Source organism: Nuphar pumila, chromosome 12 (assembly GCF_984573655.1).
Source record: "Nuphar pumila chromosome 12, dmNupPumi1.hap1.1, whole genome shotgun sequence".
In the NCBI taxonomy this organism is placed as follows: Eukaryota; Viridiplantae; Streptophyta; class Magnoliopsida; order Nymphaeales; family Nymphaeaceae; genus Nuphar; species Nuphar pumila.
Genome location: NC_143260.1, coordinates 6,814,418 through 6,823,567, shown reverse-complemented (window position 1 = coordinate 6,823,567; position 9,150 = coordinate 6,814,418).

The window sequence follows — 9,150 nt, the reverse complement described above, 5'->3', positions numbered from 1 at the left end:
CTCCTTCATCTTCATTCTTAGAAGGGACTACCAACACATTTTAATTGGTTCTATTCATTCCCAATCTAGTTTCCTCTCCACTCAATTTAGTTAAAACTTAAAACATCTTCCAAAGGAGGGGAAGAGAAGGAAGATAAAAGAGAGGATCTAGATTGCTCAAACTCGGGTCTAAGCCCATTTAAAAAATTAAAGAAATGATCCTCTTGAAGTTGTTTTTGCCTTAGCTCAATCGCCTCTCCACTCCACTTTGGTTCGAGGAGGGCAAGCTCATCCCATATACCCGATAACTCGACAAAATATTCCCTTACGGTCAATTCTCCTTGTTGGAGAGTCAAAGTTTTTTTTTAAAGATAATATTTATGGGATAAATCTCTTGACGCATACATCCGTTCAAGATATTCCCATACTTGATATGCCTTCTTAAACTTCAAAATATTAGTATTGATTTTAGTTTCAACGGAAGAAAAGAACCACGAAAGAATTTTGTAGTTTTTCATTTCCCATTCTTCATGCTTCTTATTATATTCTTCAAAAGCCCTCTCTCTTTCTTCCCCTTCAAGGACCTTAATCTCCCCTTCCTCAACAATAGTAACTTTAGGTTCGGGTTCGGGAATAGTTCCTTAAACATATCCCCAAAGACCCTTCCCTTTGATATGGGCCTCCATATTCCCGGCCCAAACTTGATAATTCACTCCATTTAATTTGAAGCCAAGGGAGAAGTGCAAATCCTTTTCACCCATTAGAGAGAATAGAAAGAGAGGTAAATGCGTACCACAATACGACATGAATTCCTACTTGATGTAGAATGCTTCTAAAATATTGAATGAAGGACCGAGTCTTCACTCCAACCACCACACCTTGATGGCACACTTTTCGAGGTGCTCCAACAAAGACAAAAAGTGCACAATCTTCTTTTCTTTTGAACCTTGCTCTGATACCATGTAAAAATACCTTCGAAGATGTGCACTAAAAGCACCAACACCATAAAAGAATATGTGTTCAAACACACATCAAGAACACTTGAACAAAAGCACCAAAAAGGTACAAAGGGGACACCCACAAATGCATAAGTTGAATCCAATAAGAGAGGGTGAGCACCAAAGGCTCTCACAAGAATACATCTAAAAGGGGGGGAAGCCTCTCCAATGGCTAGAATTCTAGCCGTTGGAGGGGGTCCAAGGTCTACCCCCTCTCACTTTGACTTATTCAAAGCAATAAAAAAATAAGAAATGAAAAAGAAAAAAAATAGAAAAAGAAAAATAATAAAAATTACATGCATGTTCACAATTGTGAAGATGCGTAAAAAGAGAGAATGTTGAATTGACCGAAATGCCCCTAGGGCTTACAAATATATATATATATATATATATATATATATATATATATATATATATATATATATATATATATATCAATTGGAGGACTTCTTCACTAAGGTGATACCATCTCTCAGATACCACTTTCTTCTTGGCAAACTCTCGGTCGTCATTCCGTGAGTTTGAGGGAGGTGTTAAAATATGGGTTGTATAAGCATATATATATGTATGGTTGTAATATATATTATCCTCTAAGAGTATTTTGGTCTTTTTAACTATTGTAATTTTCTATAATAGGTGTCGCCCAATAGGGGCTATTTTTATTTTTATTTGTGATATGTTATATTGTCAAGGACATTTCAGTCCTTGACAATATAACAATAATATATCTATTGGAACTCCCAATGGCTAAATTTCTAGCTGTTGGGGAGCCCCAACAGCTAGATTTTGGGGAGCCTCTCACTCCTCTTTTTGCCTATAAATATGGGGGTTGAACCCCTTGTAATGCTACACATTTTGTGTGCATTGTGTATGAAATAAAGATTATATTTTTAAGTGTTGTGTGTTTCTCTAAGCCCCTAAGTGGCTATTGTGTTTTTTCCCTTTGTGTGGCCGTTGTATTGGCCTCTTGTTTGAGGTGTGTAGAGAGCACTTGGTTTCATTACAACGATGGACCAGAGGAACACGTCTGCCACATCCATTTTCCATTGTTATTTTCGTTTGACCCCCCCTGTTATGAAAAGAGCAGGGACTGTATGGACGGTGTAATAAAAAAAATGAGTGGGCGTCAGGGGTAGCGGGCGTCAGGGGGGGTACCCCTGACGCCCTCTCATTTCTCCCCCTCCCATCCCTAACTCTCTCTTTCTCTCTCTCTCTCTCTCTCCTGTGTAGCCACCAGATAGCGAGAGCTCGACGGTGAAAACCGACTGCCGATGATGAAAGTTCTCTCTCTCTCCCCCCTTTTCTTCTTTCTCTTCATCGTTCCTCTCTCTCTCTTCTTTCCTTCTCTCTTTCTTCTTCTCTCTCTCTCTCTGATTATGGCTTTGAATCAAATATTTTATTTGATTAGGTTTTGAATCAAATTTCTTTAATTAAGGCATCTTATAGTTCATTTCATTAAGGGTTTTCTTGATTTGATTAAGGTTGTTTTTCTTTGAATTTCTTTGATTTTCTTTGATTAGGGTTTGAATTAGGGCTTTTTATGTTTAATTTTTTGGTTTATTTTTCTTGTAGTTTAGAGTTTTTTTGGTTTATTTATGGTTTATTTTTCTTATAGTTTAGGATTTTTTGTTTATTTATGGTTTATTTTTCTTGTAGTTTAGGTTTTTTGGTTTAATTTTCTTGTAGATTAGGGTTTTTTGGTTTATTTCTGAATTATTTTCTTGCATTTTAGGGTTTTATGATATATTTATGTTTTTTGTATTTATATTTTTATTGTAGTTAATTTGATTAGGTTTTTTAATTTGATTTCTTCGATTAGGGATTTGAATCAAAAATTTTAAATTAGGGTTTTTTATAGTTAATTTGATTAGGTTTTTTTTATTTGATTAGAGTTTTTATTTTTTATGATTAGGGCTTTGAATCGATTTTTTTTAATTATGGTTTTTTATGGTTAATTTGATTAAGGCTTTTTTGTATTTGATTAGAGTTTTTTTTATTTTCTTGGGTTAGGGTTTAAATTAGGGATTTTTTATTTAATTTTTTGGATTATTTTTCTTACAATTTAAGGTTTTTGGTTTATTTATGATTTATTTTAATGCATTTTAAGGTTTTATGATTTAACAGGGTTTGATAATTTGATTTTTTATAGTTAATTTGATTTTACGGTTTGATATGTTTATGATAAAATTTCATAATTAGATGTGATATGACATTGATTAAATCATTTATATATAAAAAATATCAATTCTTATTTTTTCTCAAATTACTCAACTTATAAATATTTTTTAGTATTTAGATCAAATCCGAGATTCATATCTAGGGCTAAATTCCATAATAAACATGTTAAAACATTCTTACGGTTGGGCAGATCGAGTCTTACAATCCAAAACAAAGTTATCTGACCGATTATTTCTGTGTGTTCATGTTGTCCACATACAACGTAGAACAAATGTTGGACACAAGGAGCACAACCTCTTGTACAGTCGAAACGAACATTGAATTTGGTACAGTTGTTACAGAAAGAACAAAACGAGTGTTTTGTCTCTTTTGTTTGTTCATTTTGCCAATCTTGGACAAGCCATCAAACAAGCACTTGGGCCAAATGCAGCCAGAACTCTCGCTTGGGATCCTAACAAGCAAGCTCAAGACTTCACTGAAAATTTATTCTTTTTCCATTGTCAATCATTTGAATTGGCATCCTCTTGTTCCAAGGCACATGCCCCAACCAAATATCATGTGGTTGTGAAGTGTAAGCAGGTTTTCAAGGGCTTTAAAGTCAAAGGTCCAAAATGTACCAAAATTTCACGACTCAAAAATTGTATTATTACATTGAAAAACACTACCAATGTCTGATCCTTAGTAAATAAACCATGCTTAACACATGGCAAGCTTATTGTGGGAGCTACACTCAACAAAATAAATGAAGTTCATCAACCACCATTCTCAGCCAATGTGAGCTTATTTTGCAGGTTATTGATACAAAGTGAGTTGGTGTATTAAACATGTTAACATGCTCTATCCAGATATCTACTTCTATTTTTTGCAATACGATTTACTTAATTGAGTACATACCTTCTCTTTTAATTAATAGTCAAATTCTACCCTAATTAGAGAAAGGAAAGAAGGGCACCACCAATACAAATAGGCATTCTTTGTAAGAAAAATCTGGATGTTGATGAAAGCAAAGTCAGTTCAAACCCGACTTCTAATTCTATTCTTGTGGTTTTCTCCAATGAGTTTCTAGCTACTAGGAGAATTTAATTATGGTGGTTTGGAGAAATAGAATTCCCCTCTTTTAGGTCAGATCAATACAATGTGCAAACCTCTATTCTTACTTTTCCTAAATCATGACCGCTACATAGACAAAAAAGGTTTTGATAGTCTGGCCTTTCCTGCTTATTGCTCTTTTCCACTTTGATCTTTTAGAAATCACTTTATACATATTGAATCAACTGATTGGCAATGAACTATTCAAAAGTCATGATATATGCAAATTAACAAATGAACATACTAATGCTATTAGGTAACAAGTTTTAGTGGACCTACAGTGATCCCTACTGAAACTAACCCAGCTTTGGCCCCATCTTTAAATTTTACTTCTCCTTTCCTTCTTAATATGAAATAATAGCACCTCCCAAATTTTAAGAAGGTTCATGGTCACAATGCCATGGTCTACATTTAGTTGAGAGAAATCAACAATAAGCATAAGAATTTATTTGAAATCAATCTTCATCGAATGTCACATAGTAAGCGCTCTATGTACACTAATTTCTTCATTCGCACAATGTACCAATTCAGATAACAAACTCTGATCCCCAACATTTTGACTAAATCAAAGAAGACAGCGACCTATGAAATTTGAGAATTCGAAGCATTCAGTTCGCAGCTAAAATTTTAAGTCTAAAATAGGGCCAATTATAGCGTTCAAAAGCAAATTCAAGTAAAACGAATCAGAAACTAGGCATAGCAGAGCTCTGTCTACAAACATAAAAAAAAAATAGAGAATCTAAATTCGAAAATCTGAACTGCATTGGCATCAATTCTCTTAGTATTCTACTCGCAACAGACAGAGTGTATCGCCAATGGTGGCCATAAAAAGAGGGATGTAATGCCAAGAACTCCATAGCAATGTAGTTCCCACACTAAATTGCAGAAAGAGTAAAAGCGTATGCATAGAAAGCAGCCGACGATTCTCAGGTATAAATACAAAAGCAAAAGCGTCCAAATCCAGCAAGGAGAACGAGTAATCCTACAATGCCGATAACATGAGAGATAATTAGGCAACAGAAGAAAGCTTACGCCGCAAGATCGCCGAGCTGCCGAAGGATCCCGACGAGTCCGGCGACGGCGACGCCCTCGAGGAGCGCCCTCGAGTCGTCCTTATCCGCCGCACCGTAGACCTCGCGATCTCCCAGACCGTACTCATTCCTCACTTCGAACCGCACCAGAGGCATGGCGTCCCCTCTCCGTAAAACGCCGAAACACCTAACAAGAGGCGAAAGCCAAAACGAGAGCGAGACTCTTCTTCCTTCTCTCTTCTCCGTGCATCTTCCTTTCTTCAACAATCTTCCACACCTAGCTTCCTGAGAGAATCTCTCTCTCTCTCTCTCTCTCTCTCTCGCGAGAAATGAAATTCTTTCTACTTCTGATTCTCGCGAAGCGTTTTCCTTTCGGAGAGATCAGACACGAGTGTTCATGGAGACTGATGCTTTCCGATAGCTATCTGAGAGCTCCAAATCGAGTTTTCGCGGGAAGTGATGTTCTCAGGGAGCTCGGAATCGAGCATTCGTTGAGGCTGATGCTTTCTTAGAGCTCCAAATGGAGTTTTTCGCGGGAAATGATGTTCTCAGAGAGCTCGGAATCGAGTCTTCATGCAGTTGCAGATTGATGTTCTCAGAGAGTTAAAAAAAATTCGAGCCTTTTTTCATGAAGACCGGTTGTTTCAGAGATCCTCATCTGTGGAAATGCAGATAGAAACTCTCTCTGTGAAAGAAAGGCCCGGAAATGTAAAATGATCAACGGGCATGTTTTATTTCTTAATTGACGAAAATACCCTTTTCTGATAAAAGAATGTCGTAGACGTTGTCGACCGCGCGTCTTCAAATGAGAAATGACCATTATGGCCATAACATTATAGGTAAGGACGATTAGATATTGGATTGGAGTTTGGAGCCCTTTGTGTAAACGGGTCGGATATAATCGGATCCAGTGTCAGAAGATTAGGACTTGAATGAACGTAGTGACAAACATGCTAATTGGATTTTTTTTTTAGCTTTTTTGGAGTTTTCTTCACGATTTGGACCCTATAAACTTGTTTGGCATGGTCGATTTACTATGAATCAACACCCGGATCATGTGTTTTCAATTAAAAAAGAAACACGATATTTGGAGCTTCTAAAATTTATAAAGATTGTAGATCGTTGATTTTTTGAACCTTATAAAAACCCACTCATTTGTTAAAATTGAATGCTTCCAGAGCTGATTGCTATAAAATCAAGTAAGTAGATCACATATGTATCAAGGAATGGTCAACATTTAAAAAAACAAACAAAATGGATCTTAGGAGGCATGTGTTGGATCCGGCCAAGTTGTTAGGGTTCGTGTGGGCTTGGCTATGTTGTGATAAACCAGGCTAGTAGGAACAAGGTCCACTGGATGCTCAGTCTAGTTTGAAATGTATCCAGTTTCTTGCTGGCTTTCCTAGAGTAGTAGGGATATATACGGGTTGGATTCATTTTGGATGTAGGCTTTACTGGGTCTGATCTAATCGGATTCAAATATTGATTTGAGGTCAGATAAAATACATAATTGGATTTGGATATTCCATCCGATTTAGATTCAGTTTCATATTGGGTTAGAATCCGATTATTAATGAAATCTCATATGTTCTATTGAATCCGACTAAATAGATACGGATTTGGTTGGATATCCGATCCATAGACATCCCCAATAGTAGTGGCAAAAAGGTAATATAATCGTGCAACGAACACCTATGGCCCTAATGTATAAATCTAAATTAATAAAAAAAACAAGGAAAAGCAGAAAACATGGAGTTAAGAGGGCTGCACGTTAGCATACTTTATCTCCAGCAGAGAGAGCTCTCTCTAGCATCCTAACGTGACTGAGTTCGCGAATTTGAATAGTGAAGCATTGACTAATAGAATTGAGTTCATGAACTCCACCACAATTTACACGAACACCCAAACGCGGCTTATTTTGGTAGTTGAGCAAGATTTTAGGTACTTAAGAGAAAAAATAAGGTTGTTTTGGTAATTTAAAAAATAAAAAGTGCAAAACTTTTCCGTCGTAAAAAATACAAAAAATAGGAGAGCTCATTCCGTAGCAACAAAATTAAAATTACCATACTGTACTCATACACTTTCTCAAGGACATTTCTGACCATGTAGTGATGTGCATAAAAAAGCGTTTTCCTAAATAAAAAAGAATTAAACGTGATTTTTTTTAAATATATTTTAAAGGTTGACCAAGCCCACAAAGTGGCATTCGTGCCTGCCACTTCTGATATTAAAAAGAAATAAAAATATACAATTTAAGACCTAGGAAATTAAGGATGTCAATGGATCGGATTTTACCCAATATCCTGCAGAATCTGACTTTGTTTAGTAGGATTTGGTATGCAAAAAAAATATCCTATTATAATCAGAATGTGGATATGGTTTTGATTTTTTGCTACCGAGTAAGATTATATGTAAAAAACCAGATATATTATGAGATTTTCACCATCCGAATCTGAATATGAACTCGAATCCGTTTAGCCAATATCCAATTAGTCAAATCTGGTATTGGCCACATCTGATCTGAACCCGAACCGTTTCCATACCAAGTGGAAATGAAGGTTACCCTACGGCCACCAGGTGTGTAAGTGGGTCTGGATCCTTTTCAGGCCTAGGTGAGACTGGATCTGGATCCAGATCTCATTAGCTCCCAAAACTTGTTGGGTATATGTATATATACATGTAAGATACCATGATTGGATTGGGTTCTTTAGAGTTTTAGTTGATTTCATAGATTTAACAGATCCGGGTTCAGAATCTAGTACCAAATTCGACCATTTATCTAATTAAATCCAAAAAACTTCTTACCATATATCCAACTAAACAAGTTCAGTCAGAAAGCCTCGCCCAAATACTAATGACAACTTCAGTTCAGGCTACCCATTCACAATGCATCCACCAATTATGTTAGGTGTTCGACTGGATTGGATTCTTTCGAACCTTTGATCCAAGCCTGGTACATTATTTTGGATTTTATGGATCTTAAAATAGAATGTGAATGTGTTTTTGGATAACATTCGGACTTCTATGGATGGAGTATCGGACTCTTTTAAACTTGGATTACAATTCTGGTTGAATTTTTTGTTGGATATACATTCAGGTCCGGATTCTAACCCAACTTCTTCGCCCTTTTTACAAATACAATTTCATGTTTTTAACCTAATTTTACAGTATACAACAATACCATATAAACTTAAGGTATGATTCAAGCATATTTCATAGGATAATTAAAAAAAATCACGATTTAGCCCATATTTAATCGGCCGATCCGTTTGCATGCTTTTGGTTCACGCACCAAATTGGTCCACAAACTAGGGCTGCAAATGGATTGGATATGGTCGGATATATCCGACCTGAGTCTGTCATGTTTTTTTTTCAGGCGTGGATCCTTTAAGACCCGGATGTACATTCACATTGGATTCAGATATGTTCAATCAGATTATTTTTAGATTCGGGTGGATTCAGATCAACATTTTAAGTTGGATATCAAATAGGTCCGTTTCAAAATCCAATCCGATTATATTTTTTACATGTAAATAGCTTGTTTTTGTTCTATTTTTTGAGAACCCAGTATTTCCACATGTATTTCAGATTCGGATTCAAACTTACCTCATCGAACTTGATTTGTATTTGAATTCAGATTCGGATCTATCAAGATCCAGCCTGAGTCCAAACCATTTTCACCCCTACCAACAACACAACTATTAACAATATTTGAAAATACAATGATATTGCAGAAAATATATACAATAATATCATAAAAATGTTAGAATAAAAGAAATTTAAAAACATTGTGCAAAATTATGATATTATCATATGATATTTTTAAATAAATTTTAGATATACTTTAAACTTATGCTTTGTTGGTTTGTTTATTT